Here is a 15,532-nt window from a genome sequence, read left to right as displayed (position 1 = left end):
GTGGCCCGAGTGGAGTGAGCCCGCAATCCAGCCGGGGGCTCCTTCCTCGCCATGGAGTAGCATGCTTGGATGCACAAGATGATCCACCTGGAGATGGTCCTCTTGTGTACAGCCTTTCCCTTCTTCGCGCCCACGTAACCAACGAAGAGTTGGTCATCCACCCGGAATTGGCGAGTGCGGTCCAAGTAGTAGGAGAGCGCACGTTTTGGATCCAGACGGTGGAGCCTCTCCTCCTCTTTCGAGGGATGCGGAGGCGGAAAGAAGGTGGGCAAGGTGATGGACTGCCCGATGTGGAAGGCCGTGACAACCTTGGGCAGAAAGGAAGGTCGTGTACGCAACACCACCTTATCAGGGTGAACAGACAGGAAAGGCGGAGAAGAAGAAAGAGCCTGGAGCTCACTCACTCTCCTGGCAGAGGTGATGGCAACCAGGAAGGCCGTCTTCAGCGTAAGGAGGCGAAGAGGACAGTTATGAAGTGGCTCAAAGGGAGCACACATCAGATAGGTGAGAACAAGGTTCAAGTCCCACTGGGGCATCACGAAGGGAACAGGAGGGAACATGTGTGTGATGCCCTTCAGAAATCTACTCACTATAGGGGACTTGAACAAAGAAGGCTGATCAGGTAGCCTCAAGAAGGCTGAAAGAGCAGAGAGATACCCTTTAAGAGTGCCCAGAGCAGAGCCCTGCTGGGCAAGGGAAAGAAGAAAGAGCAGCACTTCCGAAAGGGGTGCAGAGAGGGGATCCACAGCCTTTGCTGCGCACCATGCCACAAATCTATTCCACCGGCAGGCGTATACCGACTTAGTGGAGGGACGCCTGGCTGCCAGAATGATGTCACAGACTTCGGGAGGCAAGTCAAATGGCCTCAACTGCCGCCGCTCAATCTCCAAGCTTGTAGGTGGAGACTGGACAGGTTCGGGTGCAGGACCGTCCCCTGCTGCTGCGACAGAAGGTCCTCCCGAAGAGGCAGACGAATCGGGGGATCGACTGACATGCTGAGTAGCTCGGGATACCAGTATCTTCGAGCCCAGTCCGGAGCCACAAGGATAACCTGGGCCCGGTCGCGCTTGATCTTCTTCAGCACTCTGGGCAGAAGTGGTATAGGCGGAAAGGCGTACAACAGGCCGCAGCTCCACTCGCGACGAAAAGCGTCTCCGAGCGAGTGCCGCCTTGGAAACTCCAACGCGCAGAACTGCTGACATTGCGCGTTCTCTTCTGTGGCGAATAGATCTAACCAAGGCTCTCCCCACTGTCGAAAGAGACCTTGCGCCACGTCCGAGTTCAGACGCCATTCGTGATCCATCATGCACCGGCGGCTGAGTTCGTCCGCCCTGGCATTCAGAGAACCTGCCAGGTGTTGAACCACCAGAGTCACGCCCTGATGTTCCAGCCACTGCCAGAGGCGCAGAGCCTCCTGGCAAAGGGTCCACGACCCCACACCGCCCTGTTTGTTGCAGTACCACATGGCGGTGGTGTTGTCGGTGAACACTTGCACCACGCTCCCCCTGACAGAGGGGAGGAATGCCTTCAGTGCAAGACGAATCGCCCGCAGCTCCAGAAGGTTGATGTGGAGCCGGGACTCCGCCGGAGACCAGAGGCCTCTGATCTCCGCCTCTCCCATGTGGCCTCCCCAGCCCTGGAGGGACGCGTCCGTCACAACTACGTGCTCCGGCTGGGGTAGAGAGAGGGGTCTGCCACTGACCCAGTCGCGGTCCGTGAGCCACCACTGCAGTTGTCTCGCAGTGCCCTCCGAGATCAGGACATGATCGGACAGGTTGCCCTGATGCTGGGCCCACTGAAACTTCAGGTCCCACTGCAGAGCCCGCATCCGCCACCTGGCGTGACGCACCAGAAGGATGCAGGAGGCCATCAGTCCCAGAAGCCGCAGCGTCAACCTGACCGAGACCCGGGATAACGGCCCGAAGACAGGAATCAGAGCCTGAATATCCCGAACCCGCTGCTCGGGTGGGTAAACCCGAAACTGCGCCGAGTCGAGAACCGCTCCGATGAAAAGGAGCTTCTGAGAGGGACACAGGTGTGACTTCGGCACATTGATGGAGAACCCCAGCAAGTGCAGGAGGTCGGCCGTAGTCTGGAGGTGGCTGACGACTGTCTGGGGCGAGCCCGCCTTCAACAACCAGTCGTCGAGGTAGGGGAAGACTGACACCCCTTGCCTGCGCAGATGGGCTGCGACCACCGCCATCACCTTCGTGAACACCCGTGGGGCGCTGGTAAGGCCGAAGGGGAGCACGGTAAACTGAAAGTGCTCGTGGCCTACCGTGAACCGCAGGTAACGCCGGTGGGCCGGCAGGACGGGGATGTGGAAATAGGCGTCCTGCAAGTCCAACGCTACCATCCAGTCTCCTGGGTCCAGGGCAGCCAGGACCTGAGCCAAAGTGAGCATCTTGAACTTCTCCGTACGGAGGAAGCCGTTCACGTTCCGCAGATCCAAGATAGGGCGTAGGCCCCCTTTGCCCTTCTTGGGTACCAGAAAGTAGTGGGAGTAACAGCCACGTCCTACTTCTGGCCCAGGAACGCGCTCGATGGCCCTCTTGGCCAAGAGGGCCGAAACTTCCTCTTGCAGAAGTCGCAAGTGATCCCCCGACACACGGTGGCATTGAGGTGGCATGGATGGAGGGGAAGACTCGAAGGGGAGGGAGAAACCCCTTCGGACAATTTGCAGCACCCACCTGTCCGAAGTGACTGTATGCCAGTGGGAGAGGTGATGGCGAACCCTGCCTCCCACAGGCGTCACATGGGCCTGAAAACTCGGACTAGGAAGGTTTTGAGGCGGGGGCTGCTGAGGGAGGTGTGGACTGGCCTCGCCGCTGACCCCGACCACCGCCACGGCGGTTCCCACGGCCGCCACCGCGTTGCTGAACATTCTGCGGCGCGTGGCTGACGGTCCGTGGTGGGGCGCCCCTTCCGTGGCCACGAAAGGAGCGAAAGGCACCCGATTGCTGGCGTGGGGCCGCAAGGCCCAAGGACTTGGCCGTGGCCCTGGAGTCCTTAAAACGTTCCAGCGCATGGTCTGCCTTGTCGCCGAAGAGGCGACGGCCATCAAACGGCATGTCCAGGAGAGTGGCCTGGACATCGGCCGAGAAATTGGCGGACCTCAACCAGGCGTGGCGTCGAACCGCCACCGTCGTTGCCATCGCCCTGCCCAGTGAGTCCGTGGTATCCAGCCCACACCGGATGGAAAATCGTGCCGCATCTCGGCCGTCCGCAAGGGTTTGGCTGAGTTTAGCCCTGACCTCCTCAGAGCATTGTGGCAGCACCTCCGCAACCGTGTCCCACAGAGTGTGGGTGTAGCGGCCCAAGAGACAGTTGGTGTTGACTGACCGGAGCCCTAGGCTCACAGACGAGAAGACCTTCTTCCCGAACTGCTCATATCTCTTGGATTCCCGATCGGGCGGGGCCGTCGGGAATGCGGTCTGGGAAGTGGAGGCCTGGATGACCAGGCTCTCGGGGGTGGGGTGGGTGGACAAAAAGCAAGGGTCGCCCGGTGCCGGGCGGTAGCGTCTGGCCACGTTCCTATCCACAGGGGGACCTGTGGCGGGCTTGGACCAAGTGCCCAGCAGAACGTCACACAAGGCCTCATTGAACGGCAGAAGGGGCTCCGCGGAGCCGGACTGCTGTTTGAGCATCTCAGTGAGGAGATTAGTCCTCACGGCCGCGACGGGGAGCTCAAGGTTTAGGGCCTTAGCTGCCTTCGTCAACACTACGCTGTAAGCAGAACCCGCCTCCGAAGCCACAGTCGGGGGCGATGTAAATCCAGTGTCTGGCGAGGTGTCAATACCACTGGCCTCCCCAAGCTCATATGTCCAGTCCTGATGTGACTGGCAATCACGTGCCAGAGGGTCCTCGGACCCCTCCCATTGCTCCTCGTCACCCAGCTCCTGGAGACCAGGATGAACAGCCAGGGCCTCCTCGTGGAGATAGAATTCTCCGACGGCCGATGGAATCGGCGCCCAGCGGCGCCCCTCCGACGCCTGAGGCGGACCGTAGGAAGCATTGGGGTCGGCAACCACTACGGCTGCCGGGGACGACACCTGAAGGGACGGCGCCGGTGAGGTCGAAAGGTCGACCGGCGAGGTCCCGGATCCGGAGCCGGATCCAGCGAGGTCGCGCGGCGCCGGGACCGAAGTCGCCAGCGGCGCCGGGCCCGAAGCACCCGACGTCGTCGGGGCCGAAGCGCCCGACCCGGAAGGACCTCCAGACGGAGCCGATCGGCCCGAAGGCGCCACGGGAACCGACTGAGGAGGGAGGGCCCTCATGGCCATGAGGTACCTCTCGACCTCCTCCTGCGACGCGCCGTGCCCAGGGACCCGAAGGTGTGGGGCAGGCGGCGACGCTTGCGACTCCCGCGGAGCCGCGTGGGCGGTGTCGCCCGAACCCCCGGCCGCATCGAGCGAGCGTCGGGGCGGGTCGGAGGACCGATGGTGTCGCTCCGACCTCTCATGCCTCTTACCTGAGGACTTGGATCCAGACGATCGGTGACCACTCCCGGAGCGTCGATGACTCCGACCTCGCGACCTGTCCCTCGACCTCCCGTGGGACCGGGACCGGGACCTGGAGCGGCGCGGGGCCGACTGCCTCAGCTCGAGACGCTTGCGGGACCGCTCCCGCCTAGCCTTCGACGTCAGGGCCCGGCAGTCGTCACAGGTTCGATCGTCGTGGTCGAGGCCTAAGCACTTCAGGCACCGGCGATGGGGGTCCGTGACCGACATGAGTCGGCCGCACTTCGAGCAAGGCTTGAACCCGGGCATCCCTGGCACCGATCGTCGAGAATCGACGAATTTTGTGGATCAAAAAGATCAAAAAGTTTTCAGTCAAAAAGTGACTGGGGGTAGAGCTTCTTCCGGATCTGCGCTAGCTGGCGCGGAAAAAAGAAGAACTGACGTCAGCGCGCATGGGCGCCGTCTATATACTCCGATGACGTCATCCCGGCGCTCACGACGCCGACGACGGACGCGGAGCCGCAGACGACGCCTAACAGCGCGCAGGGGTATTGCTACGCAAAAATTTCCGGATCCAGTCTGACGCCTGGGGATATTCTAAGGTAAGGAATCTATCACTAACGTGTCTCTTTCAGATGCTCTGGATACCAGAATCTCTGTGCCCAGTCCAGAGCCACAAGAATTACTTGGGCCTGGTTGCTCCTGATTTCCCTGAGCACTCTGGGGCAGGAGTGGTATTGGCGGAAAGGCGTACAGGAGGCCTGAGCTCCACTTAAGACAAAAAATCGGTGCCAAGCGAGTGCTGCCTTGGAAACTCCAGCGAGCAAAACTGCTGACATTGTGCGATCTCAGCCGAGGCGAACAGATCTAACCAAGGCTCTCCCACTTCGGAAAGATACCTTGCACTACCTCCGGATGGAGACGCCTTTCGTGATCCGCTAGGCATCAACGGCTGAGTTAGCTCACCCTAGCATTCAGGGATCCTGCCAGGTTTTGAACCACGAGGGATATGCCCTGCTGCTCCAGCCGTGTTCAGAGTCGCATGGCCTCCTGACAAAGGGTCCACAAACCCACGCGCCGTATTTGTTGCAGTAGCACATGGCGTAATGCTGTCCATGAACACCTGAACCAGCTTTCCCTTGAAAGAAAGAAAAAATGTTTTCAATGCAAAGCGAATTGCCTGGAGCTGATGAGGAGTCCTGATTTTGCCAGAGACCAGGGTCCTCTGATCTCCACCTTTCCCAGATGCCCATCTCATCCCAGGAGTGACGCATCTGTCACTACTGTGTCATCTGGCTCAGGAAGGGAGAGCCGCTGACCCAATCGTGGTTAGTCAGCAACCACTGCAGGTCCTGTGCAGTTCTCTCTGAGATCCGGACAATGTTAGAGAAATCCCCTGATGATGAGCTCATTGGAACTTCAGGTCCCACTGCATCAGGCATGTGTCACTAGCAGGATGTATGAGGCCTTGAGGCCCAGCAGCCTCGGAGTCATTCTCACCAAAATCCAGGATAGAGTCTGAAATATCAGTATCATTGCCTGAATATCCTGAACTCGCTGCATGAGCGGATAGGCCCGAAACTGCATTGTATTCAGAACAGCTCCGATGAAGGGGTGCGCCTGAGAAAGAGTCAGATGTGACTTCAGCACTTTGATAATAAACCCTAGTGAAAGCAGGAGATTTGCCGTAGTCTGCAGGTGGGAGAGGGCAGTCTAGGCCAAGCTCGCCTTCAACAGCTAGTCGAGATAGGGTAACACTGGCACCCCTGATCTGCACAAATGAGCTGCAACCACTGCCAATACCTTTGTGAACACCCGAGGGGCGCTGGTAAGGCCAACAGGGAGCACGGTGAACTGATAGTGCTTGTGGCCTACCGTGAACACCAGGTAGCGCTGATGGGCAGACAGGATGGGAATATGGAAATAGACATCCTGCAAGTCAAACGCTACCATCCAGTCTCTGGGTCTAGGGCATACAAGACTTGAGCCAAAGTAAGCATTTTGAACTTTCCCTTTTTGAGGAAGTTGTTGAGGGCTCACAGATCTAGAACAGGACAAAAGCCTTTGTCCTTTTTCAGGGACAGAAAGTAGCATGAATATCAACCACAGCCTACTTCTGGCACCGGAACCCTCTCTATGGCTACTCCGACCAAGAGAGTGCTGACTTCCTCCTGAAGCAAATTCAGGTGGCACTACATCAGCTGGTAGTAAGCTGGAGACATGAAGGGAGGGGTAGTCTTTAAGGGGAGGGAGTAGCCCTTTTGGATTATCTGTAGAACCTAACCTGTCGATTTGATGCTTTGCCAGGTGCGGAAGCGATAGCTGATCCTGCCACCAACCGTCCGCCCAAGATCCTGAAGGCCAAACTAGGAAGGTTTGGAGACTGCAGGGGGAGGAGTGGACTGACTCGACCTCTGGCTACCTGACCCATGAGGTCAAAAGGAGCCACGGTTCTGTGGCTGGCGCAGCTGAAAGCCCATCCCGTCGCCACGAAAGACTAGGGCATGTCCATAAGGGAAGCCTCGACATCCCCAGAAAAGCCAGAAGTTCTGAGCCTGGCATGGTGAACAGCCACGGTCGATGACACCACAAACCGTAAGCTGAGCAGATTGGTCTGCAGAACGGGTACATAAAAGTAGGACTACCGCAGGTCCAACACTACCATCCAAGACCCAGGGACGAGGGCAGATAAGACCTAGCCAAGTTTGAGCATCTTGAATTTTTCCTTCGGAAGAGGTTGAGAAGACACAGAAATAAAATATGCGAAAGGCCTCTGTCCTTCTTAGGCACCAGAAAATAGTGGGAATAACAACCACAAACTCTTTCTGGTACAGATACCCTCGCAATAGCTGGGACAAAAGGGCTTGCACTTCCTGTCACAAGACGGAAAGATGGTCCTCCGAGAGCTGTTTGGCGGACAATTGAAGGTACAGAGTTGCTGAAAGGAAGGTGAGAGCATAGCCCCCCCAAACAAATTGCAGTACCAACCGGTTTGATCTTATGGCTTGCCAACCCAGCAAGAATCTTTGGACACTGGGGTGGTGGGCACCATGGCAGTGACTGCAATACTGCTGGGCACCATGCTGTGGCTGGCGGGATGGGGTACCTCTGCCAAAGCCACAAAAGGAGTGGTAGGTCTGGTATGGTTGACAAGGAGGGGCAGATAGGTCTAGAGAATGAGCCCTGACCGTGCTCTTCTTGGACCGCTTGAGAGGTGCGTTTGAATTATTTCCAAACAGCCAAGACCCATTGAACAGCACTGTCTATGCAGGATGACTAGATGTCGGATGAAAAAACGGTGGATTGCAGCCAAACGTGGCCGCTCCTGGCCGTCCTCTACCTGTGCCAGACTGTGCCCTCGCCCTGCTCTGCCTCGTGTGATATCCTCTACCTGTGGTGTCCTCTACCTGTGCCAGACTGTAACCTTGCCCTGCTTGCTTCGTGTGGTATCGTATTTGCAGATTGTAGTAGTACCTGTGCCAGACTGTGCCCCTCGCTCTGCTTTGATTACTGTGGTATCGCATTTGCCGCTTTGTTCAGTATCTGTGCTAGACTCTGCTAGACTGCGCCCCGATCTCGCCCTGCATTATTGTTGTTTGGTGCCATTTTGTGCCCCAGCCAGGCTCTCCTCCCCGCTTCCTGCCGCTGCTCCCCGCGGCCCCACCCCCTGCTCCCTACAGTATCCACAGCCGATCCCCTCCCCACTCGCCACCCTGCTCCCGCCTCCCAGCTGCTCCTCCCTCGCTCCGCCCCCCTCCACCATCCATTCATGGCAGTGCAATTTACGCGCAGCGGACGCGCCCTATGCGCGCCGAAGGCCCGTCTACGCCCGTCCGCGCCTGGACCGCGCCCAGCGCCAGACCCCCGCACAAACCACTCCACCCGCCTAACATACGACGCCGCCACCCTCTCTGCACTCAACACCGGCCGACTCCCCAACTGCCACCATGACGCCCCAGGACGCACCCATGGACCCTTCACCTGCCAATCTTGCAAGTTCTGCTGCATCAAGAACCAATCTACAACCACAAACGTCAAACAGAGCTCAAACAACGACCACCTGAAGTGCAACCTGCTCAACACTCGCTCGGTCCACAGACATGCCATCGAACTATGGAACCTACTCGACACCACAACACCGGACGTCGCCTTTCTTACAGAAACCTGGATGAACGCCTCTTCAGCGCCCGACATCGCCATAGCCATCCCGGACGGTTACAAGATCATCCGTAGGGACCGCATCAACCAAACAGGAGGAGGCATCGCCATCGTCCACAAGAACACCATCGCATCACGACCAGCTCCGACGACCCCCTCACAGCCGCCGAACACCTTCACTTCCAGATACACACCAACCCCAAGACCACACTTAGAGGCACCCTCATCTACAGATCACCAGGACCCCGCACACAATTCTGCGAAGACATCACTGACTTTAATAGCCCACACTCCCTCCCCTCCGAAGACTACATTCTCCTAGGGGACCTCAACTTCCACTTGGAAAAGAACAACAATAGCAATACCACCACCCTACTGGACAACCTCGCCAATTTTGGACTCAAACAACTGGTAAACACCCCCACCCACTACGCCGGACACACGCTCGACCCAATCTTCTCCTCCAGCAAGCACATCTCCTTCAATCACGCATCAGGACTCCACTGGACGGACCACAGCTGCGTACACTTCAACTTCAGAAAGACCACGACCCACCACCACACACAACAAGTCCCCCGCAGAAACTGGAACAAAATTACAACCGACCAGCTCACCACATCGCTAAACCAAAACCCTCCCACCAGATCATCGGACCCAAATGAAGCAGCCATCAATCTCGCACAATGGATCACCCACTGCGCTGACGAATTGGCACCCTTGAAAAAACATCACAAGCCAGGAAGCAAAAAAGCCTCCTGGTTCAATGACGATCTCAAGAACTCCAAAAAGAACTGCCGCACCCTGGAGAAAGCCTGGCGAATAAACCCAACCACAGACAACATGACCGCCCTCAAGAACGCCACTCGCAAACACCACCAGCTGATCCGATCCACCAAGAAATCAGCATTCAAGGATCGACTCGACAACAATGCCCACAACAGCAAGGAACTCTTCAGCATCGTTAAAGAGCTTACCAATCCCAGCACCGACACCAACGACATCACTCCCTCTCAAGACCTCTACGACTCTCTAGCCTCGTTCTTCCACAGCAAGATCGCGGACATACATAACAGCTTCGGCGACCAGCCCACTCCCTTTACCACCGAACTGAAGCCCACCACCACCCTTTGCGCATGGAACCTGATCAGCACTGAAGACACCATCCGCTTGATGAACTCCAGCCACTCCGGATCACCAACCGACCCATGCCCTCACCACATCTTCAACAAGGCCGACTATCATCGCACCCCAACTCCGGGATATCATCAACTGCTCCTTCAACACCGCTACCTTCCCAGAAAGCTGGAAACATGCCGAACTCAGTGCCCTCCTGAAGAAACCTACAGCAGACTCCACTGAACTTAAGAACTATCGCCCCATCTCGCTCCTCCCATTCCCTGCCAAAGTCATAGAGAAGACCGTCAATAGTCAACTTGCTGCCTTCCTCGAGTCTAACGGCTCCCTCGACCCCTCACAGTCCGGCTTCCGAGGCAAACACAGCACCGAGACCGCCCTCATCGCAGCCACAGACGACATCCGAACACTACTCGACAACGGGGAAACAGCTGCCCTCATCCTCCTGGACCTCTCCGCAGCATGTGACACAGTATGTCATAGCATCCTTGTACAACGCCTTAGCAAGTGCCGGAGGAACCCAGAGAGTCCGCCTCCCCCCCTTCAGATCTGAGGCCACCGAGGTCATCTGCGGCGTACCACAAGGATCATCGCACAGCCCCACCCTCTTCAACGTCTACATGAGCCCTCTCGCATCCATCGCACACCAGCACAACCTCAACATCATCTCCTACGCTGACGACACACAGCTGATCCTCTCCCTCACCAAAGACCCAAACACCGCCAAAACCAACCTACACGAAGAAATGAAAGAAGTAGCCGAGTGGATGAAGAAGAGCCGCTTAAAACTGAATTCTGACAAGACGGAAGTCCTCATCCTAGGATCATCCCCCTCTGCATGGGACGACTCATGGTGGCCACCGGCCCTAGGCAGCGCACCAAAACCAATGGACCATGCTCGCAACCTGGGATTCATTCTAGACTCCTCCCTCTCGATGACCAGACAAGTCAACGCCATCTCATCATCATGCTTTAACACCTTACACATGCTCCGAAAGATCTTCCGATGGATCCCCACCGAAACAAGAAAGTCGGTCACCCATGCACTTGTCACAAGCCGACTGGACTACGGAAACACCCTCTACGCCGGAACCACAGCCAAATTACAGAAAAAACTCCAACGCATTCAGAACGCCTCTGCCCGACTCATCCTAGACATACCCCGCCACAATCACATATCCTGTCACCTGAGACCTTCACTGGCTCCCCGTCAACAAGAGAATAACGTTCCGCCTTCTCACCCACGCACACAAGCCCTCTACGACCTAGGACCCAGATACCTCAACACGCGCCTGACCTTTTACACCCCCACCCGCCAACTACGTTCGTCCAATCAAGCCCTCGCCGCTATTCCACGCATCCGAAGAACCACCATGGGAGGAAGATCATTCTCCTACTTAGCGGCCGAAACCTGGAATTCTCTCCCCACCCACCTCCGCCTTACACAGAACCACCTTTCCTTCAGAAAACAACTCAAAACTTGGCTATTTGATAAGTAGCGATCCCCCCTCCCTCAAGCGCCTTGAGACCCTCTGGGTGAGTAGTGCGCTATACAAATGTTGACTTGACACTGATGCCAGTGGCCCTCCCAATGGAATTGGTAGCATCCATGCCACAACAAATTGTTAACTCGGCCGCCTCCTGACTGTCCTTGATAATCTGAAAGAGAGAAGTTGGAGATCTTCAGGGACACCATGGAGGACTTGGGCAACCAAGTCCCAAAGGGAGTGGAAGCAGTGTCCTAGGATACAGCTGGCATTCACTGGACAGAGCCAGACTGATGGAAGGAAAACTTGCTTTCCAAATGCCTCCACTTGCTTGGATTCTTTATCAGGAAGAGCAGTCGGGAAAGTGTTTGGGTTAGACTGACTTGTGGACTCTTGGAAATTTATGGGGGAGCGGTGTTTTGACAGGAACACAGGACATCTGGAGAAGGAAGAAGGCGCCACGCTATTTGCTTGTTGACTGGAGAGGGGGGGGGGGGGGGGGGGGGAGTGCGGCAAACCAAGGCCAGATGGCGAGAAAGGACTAATTTGGAGGGGGGGAGGCGGAAGGGGGTCTCTAGGCCGCGGTCCTCATGCAAACTATCACACAAATTGTCCTCAGTATGGGGCTGAGTGAACACCTCACCCACGTCATAGTCGATGTCTCGGTGTGCACCGAAAAGGGAGTGCTGGGTGTGTTTTCCCTTGTGGAGATGGCAAATCAAGTGGGGGAATCGGTGCCTCAACAGTGGTCGGGCACGGCCTTGTCCGAAGTTAGAACTCACCAACTCAGAATCTGCGAGCATTATAGGTATCTCCTGGTCTGGCGTCAATGGATTCAGTACCGGCATTGATGTTCCCCGAACTAGCGTGGACTGGGGCGCCGGAGGCTGACTGTTATCAGAGGCATTGTGCCGGGCTCGGAGGATCCAAATGGCGCAGAGGGTCATGCCGCCATATGAATTCCAGATTTAAGACCTCTTGGTTCCGTGTGGCCCAAAGGTATGCCAGAGGGAGTTTGAAAGAATCTGAAGAGTGGGAGCATGGCCTTGTGGGACTCTTCGAGGGGTGGACTGCCCCGAAAACTTGGGTTGTGCAGGAATCAGTTGCGGAATTGGCTCCGAAGTTGACAGACTCCAGGAGCAAGATTGAAAGCCATGATGACACCCCGTGCCTTCTCAGACGAATGAGAGTGATGAGAGGGAGCCCAAGTTCTGCTTTGATTTTGTGTGTTTCCTTTTGGACTTACTGGACGATTTACACTTGACGAACACCGTCCACTGAAGGCCTGCTTTAGCAACTTCTGGAGCGAGAACAGGAACGAATCCCCAGAATGGACTGCGACTAACTGGTCTTATCACCTGGTCTCCTTATACATGGTGATGTAGAGTTACACCGTGCGCTCTCAGATGGTCTTGGATTCATCGCTGTGCAGTGATTGCAGGTCTCTGAAATATGAGAGAGCATGCCGGATCTGCGACTGGTGGCGTCAAAAGAAAAGAATAGACGTTAGCATGGTGGAGTGATGCTTATATAGGCCTGCACGTCAACTCCAGAGCGGAAGAGCATCACCGCAGAGCCATGCGGTGCCGCCTATTGGCGTACAAAGCTACTGCAAAAAAATCTGTATCCACCCTTGACGTTTGGGGAATAGTCAAAAGGTGAGGAATCTGCAGCTGGAAGTCCCTATTGGAAGCCTGACCTTCGAAGGGTGGAGATCCAGAAATGAGGAGGATGCAGACAGGGCTATGTTTAGAAATTCCATCAAAACTTTGTCAGCAAGAGGTTGGTCATTAGTTCCACCCAAGCGTAGCCGTTTGGTTGATGGTAGAGTTGAGTGGTGTGACAGCAGTTTCGATCCTGCAAGATGAGGCTGTTTCTACATCAGACCAGCATTTCAGTCTGTCCTCAATTAATGTTGAGGAAGACCGATCTTGGTCTCCCATGAGTTCATTTTAATTCACTTTTTGTATTTTTCATTATTTGCACTCTGCCCCACACTCTGTCTTCCATTGGATGATTGAAAACACCTCACGCTCCTCTCCTGAAGGAGAGTTGTAGCCCACACTGTGTACCTTGCTGTCACAGTGTGCAAGAAGGAACCCAATGATTTCGGTCTGTCCCAAATTAATGTTCTGGAAGACTGATGGCATTCTGGACAGAAACCTCAAACTACATTGTGCCCACTACATTGTGCCCATGTTGTTGGTGCTTCAACTTGAAGACCGCACTGGTGCTACCTGCTGTCAGAAACATCACCTCACACAAGGACTATTTATGGACAGCAGCCTGAGAATTGCACTTGAAAGAACAATCCAAAACTGGTTCTGAAGTTTGAGTGAGAGAAATCACATCCCCTTTCTGGAAAGCGTGTCAAAATGGAACCCAAAAAGACCTATTTTGTTTCAATTCCAAGTGCTTTGTAAACAAGGAATTTAGTGCTCTGGAAAGTGCGTCCTGCACTGGTCCAGGTTTTGACTTCAACTCTTCTCCATCATGTACTGGAGCATGTTAGGCTGCAACTTCAGTGGGTAATGCACTGGCCTAGACTGGACTGTAACTTCAGAGCTAGGTTAATCCTGCACCAGTACTTAACGGACTGCAAATGCCCACTGTGTGACACCTGCGCGGACTCTTGCTGTGATTCACCTTTGTGGTTCCTGTAGGACACCTGACATGCTGCATCTACCTCACTACATAGAGGTACTTAACCAGAAGCAGGTCATTATGGTTGAAGACTATGAAGACATTGAACAGTCACTACCCATTTGTCTGAGAAGAGACACATGACAAAGACATGGGCTGCGTCCGGCTTCACATATGATAGATACCAAAACAGCACTCGCAGACTTGCAGGCCCCCACATGTGGTCAAGCACTGGTGAGGGCAAGGACCTCAGAATGTTCGGTCTTAGGTACTCGGACAGGCAGCCTAGTGCCAGTTAGGACGTTGGCCAAAGATTTCCATCAGTGGAAGTAAAACTGGCAGAAATGTGACAGTTTGTTTGACTCTAAATAGAGCAGGGGAAGCAGGAGTTTGGCAAACAGTGTACTCTGCCATCTTTGAAGCAGTGTACCATGTCCACTAAAATAAAAAAGAACCATATTTTGTTGAAGTTTAGTCTCTTTTGGAATGACACACGAAAAACTGGATTTTATTTATTAATACAGCACATCTTCTGCATTAAGCAAAAGAGATTGTTTTTAATTTTTATAATCTTTGAGTAAATTACTGAATGTGCGACTGCCTAGTGAGTGTTATAATCAATTGTTGCATAGTAGGCTTCAAAAGAAAGTTCCTATATTTCAATTAGTTATTTTGTCTTCGTTGGTCACAGTGTCATACTGTGTGCAAACTTATGTATTGGCAAAAGCCAATAGATCTCGCCAACGGGTTTGTCAATTTTTTTTTACCATATTGTACAGTAGTATGGCTGCTGTACAACAAGGCTGACAGTAAAGCGAAAATGTGCAATGATGGGCGAGTGTTATCTGCGTCATACCATCCACGCAGCTGCACAACATGGCTAAACAAGCATTGGCAAAGCAAATAGGTCTTGCCTATGGGAGAGTTATTGGATTAGCTATGTTCTGCAGCAGCAAGGCTGAAAGTAAACAAAAAACAAAGTGCTATAACCTGCCAGCATGGGGGTGTGGCCTCTTTTCTTGGTATGGGATTATCCTCTGCCTTTACAAAAAATAAATACATAAAGTTTATGTTGCGTAAAAGCTGAAATTCACCTTGTTGGTCCTGCACAAGAACAGCACCAAAAAGGCCATACAGTGCAGGGAGCACAGTGCTGTTTCCATATTTGTAATATCTTGATATCCCCTGGCATGACTTTTGGGTGCCTTTTTCTGGCTGGACAGGAGTGGGCAAGCCTCTAAGGATGAGGGTTGGGAGGTGGATGAGCTAACCAACAATGGGAGTGGTGCGGACCAGACAAGCAACAATGTGGGACGAAGTGCGGTGCAAGTGAAAGGAAAATAAATGACCTTAATGGGGAGGGCTCACGTGTAAATAGTGGTAAAGGCAGGTGAGGAAGTCTTGAGGGATCAGGGAAGGGTAGACGCAAAGGGAGGAAGGACACTTCAGGGCATGGGGAGGGTGACCTGAGGGTTCAGGAGTGGGTATAGGTAAAGTGAGGTGAGGGTGACTTAAGGGTTCAGGCATGGGCAGAGGTGAGGGAAGGGTGACTGGTGTGGGTGACTTAAAGGTTCATGTGCTGGCAACGTTAAAAGCGACATCCGGCTAAAATGTATGTTTTTGAAATTGGTCCAGTCACAAAATTTCAAA

General features: G+C 54.5%; 1 protein-coding gene across 3 annotated transcripts in view; it reads right to left on the bottom strand.

Annotated features, from left to right (window-relative positions):
• The window catches only part of ANKHD1 (ankyrin repeat and KH domain containing 1), a 1,478,908-nt gene that overhangs the window by 61,300 nt on the left and 1,402,076 nt on the right, over positions 1-15,532 (bottom strand). The gene's annotated exons all lie outside the window — the stretch shown is intronic.

Source organism: Lissotriton vulgaris, chromosome 7, assembly GCF_964263255.1.
Source record: "Lissotriton vulgaris chromosome 7, aLisVul1.2, whole genome shotgun sequence".
NCBI classification, from domain to species: domain Eukaryota; kingdom Metazoa; phylum Chordata; class Amphibia; order Caudata; family Salamandridae; genus Lissotriton; species Lissotriton vulgaris.
Note: the sequence above shows the minus strand (reverse complement) of the source record. Positions and strands in the feature narration are given on the sequence as shown.